Source organism: Apium graveolens, chromosome 9 (genome assembly GCF_009905375.1).
Source record: "Apium graveolens cultivar Ventura chromosome 9, ASM990537v1, whole genome shotgun sequence".
Classification (NCBI taxonomy): Eukaryota; Viridiplantae; Streptophyta; class Magnoliopsida; order Apiales; family Apiaceae; genus Apium; species Apium graveolens.
Window position 1 is genome coordinate 190,413,981 of NC_133655.1, and position 3,262 is coordinate 190,417,242.

The following is a 3,262-nucleotide window of genomic DNA, read 5'->3' on the forward strand; positions in this document are numbered from 1 at the left end:
TAACTTATCAATAACTCAGAACTGAGATAATTTAAATTGATAAATTATTTTGGTAAAATACTTTTGGAAAATGCATTCTAATTTTATTTTGAATTTATTCAAGTAAAAGTTAGATTTAGTTCAGTCCATTTTTGGGGAAAAATTGGGTATTTATTTGACATTTCGATAAGTCAAGTTTGAGTTCTCTATAAGAGTGATTTAAAATGACTTCTCGATATGTACTTCATTTCTCAAAATGACTTCTTGATATACAACTCCAAATGTCTATTTTTGAGTTCTTGACAAGTCATCTACTTTCACTATAAATACCCAGACTTCTCGATTAGTTTTGAACTTGGAATTTTTCAAAATTCTAAGTAAACTGAATATTTATTACTTCATATCCTCAGTATATGAAGTTAATAAATAACAAATCAAAAGAAGCAAAAAGTATGAAAAACTGAACAAATTTAATTCATAAATTCTGTTCATAAAAATACTGTCGACATACTTTATCTCTAATTTATCTGAGTTATTGACATATTTACATGCTTATGTGATTTCTTGTTTATGGGGAAATAGGTTAGTCTAATGTTAGTAGACTAGTACATTATTTGTGTTATTTTCGGTATGCTGATAGTGGTTAATTTATTTGACTGAATGCTGATATGAGGAGTTACTTTTTGTGTAGGGAGTACTTGCTTATTTGCATTGGGAATAATCACTCTCTAAAGTAAACTAATATTCTTGAGTACTTGCATGGGGAATAGTAACTAGTCATTTCTAACTGTCAAATATGCATATGTGTTTATTATTCCTATTATCCGGGAAACTCAAGAGTCTATTGGTTTCTATCTTTACTCCCTCTATAAATTAAAAATGCTTCCCTCTTTATCATTCATCACCACTCTCTTTCTCATGAACTATTTTAGCCTCAAAACTCACCTATTGTTCATTTCGCTCCAATGGTTGCCCCTATTTTTCACACACTCAACCACGGTGTTTATCTTCCAGCTCATAACTTGACTGACAATAAGGTCTATTATGACCCTTTTGGACTTCAAATCCGCATCAAGGGGATCGTATGCAGCCCTTTTGATCTTCCACGAGAGATCTTTGATGAACTCTCATGGGATGATCAACTCGGTATTATTTTCTTTGATATGGAAGTCTCTCTCGAGCAGGAGAGACTTGCTGCTCTGGAGCTGCAGCGAATTGCTGCTCTGGAGCTGTAGGAGAGAATCATTTATCTTGCAAACTACATGTCCAGAGCTTACGAGCGTCGGGCAAGGAGGATAGAGGACGAGAGAAGGAGCAGGAACTAGAATAATTAGGATTAGGTTTTCCTTGTTAAAATCTATGTCTTAATGTACTGTGTTTCCATTATTAATGAAAGTTTTGATTCTTTTCTAGTAATCTCTTGTTTGTGTAATAATTACAATATGCTTATATCTATATTGAATTTTGTCTTCTTTGCAATAATGCTTGCAACTAAAATATCTTAGAATGTATTTGTCTAATGAAACTCCAAAAATATACTTCTGTTCAATGCATTACAGGTCTAATACAAGACATCAACAGGGAATTCAAATAATCAATTCACAGGTATTAGTGCTAAAATTGCATCTAAAACATTTCAAAACCAAAATGCAATATACCCAGGCACAGCAACACAAACACAAACTCAAACACAATCCCACTCGGGTAACTCTCAAAAGGAGCCTGTTTTACAAAAGGACAAAATCCCCAAAATGTTCTTCAGTTGTTTTTGTTGTTTGAGAAAAAGGAACTGGTATCACAAACATGGAAACTTATCGATTTTTCATGAATATCACTAATGCACTTTCATGTGCAAAACAGTCTTAACAGACTGATAGGTTTGAGGGTAGTACCCTTGAGGGGGAGCTGTCTAAATCTTCTCCAATTCAATTGGAGGTTCCTCAAGAAGGAACAACTCCCCTCACAACGCTAGCAGAAGCTGCCTCAGCAGCCAAAGCTAGAAGTACAATTGCCCATGATCCTGTCATAGGGGAGGCAAGCTTAGCACATTCAAGTGTCAGTATGTTGCAAGACATACATGTGCTTGAGGCTGGTACACATGACAGTAACCCAGTCAAATCCCCTCCAATTCAATTGAGGTTCTCACTATAAGTGGAGGACAACACACTGTCAAAACCATAGAGCAATCTCTGAGTCAAACTGTGATCCTAGTCACAGGTGTTTATGTACTCACTCTTCTGATAAAATGAGTATGATTAGACCTATATGGATTTCCCCTAATCATATGATCATAGACAACTCTTCTCAGCCACTTCTTATTTCTGTAAGTAAAACTCAACAATTGAGCCTTTCCTGTGATAATGTGAGAAAAGATTGAGAGAATAACATAAAATAATAGAGGCAGGATCCTTCCTGGCAAAAGGAGAGGTAGATGAGTGTCTGGATTTAGCAATCCTTGTGAGGTTACTCTTACTCTTAAAAGTCATGAGACTAGTGCACTGAGAAGTAGTGAGACTACTTATTCAAAAGAGCAGAGAGCTTAGGAATTTCCTATTCTATTCTACTTGATGAACTCATCACTACATACTTCACTAAAGCTTGAAGCTGCTGATAGTGTTCTAAATGGACATTGACAAAAGCTTAAACAATGTGCATCTAGCTGGATCTTTCTTCTTGAAGATAATGACAAAAAGGGGGAGAATACATCTAAATGCCAAAACAGCTAATGGATGTTGCCATATAATAATATTCTTTTCTTGATAGGGGGAAAATGAAGAGTAAATCTAAATGCAACTCATAAAAGAAGATCAGATGGGAAGATTGGTTTCTACATTTAGATAAAGTTTTGACATCATCAATCAGAACTTGTGTATAATTTCATAATGAACAAGTTGGGGGAGATTGTAATATATAATAGATGATGTCAAATAGTACTGGAGCTAAAAATGTCATTAGCATCTATGATCTGAGTAGAAGATTAATGAACAGTTATTTTTAGTAATTAGTTAAGCTTGGGATCAACCCTAAGTATGTTGTATTGTTATCTAAATTTATATTATGTACTTGTAACACTTAAAGTCTGTAAAATTGCAAAGGAGCAGACTGAAATCTTTTTCCTAAAACAGTATTAAGCCTAAGGATTCTATCTGGAAGAAGATCAAGAAGATCATGCCTCAGAAGAATTTTGAAGAAGCTAGGAGTTGAATAAATCTGTTTGGAGAAAAATGTTCTAAGTCAAGATCTCTACAAGTCACAGATTTAATGTTATTGAGAAGTCATTCGA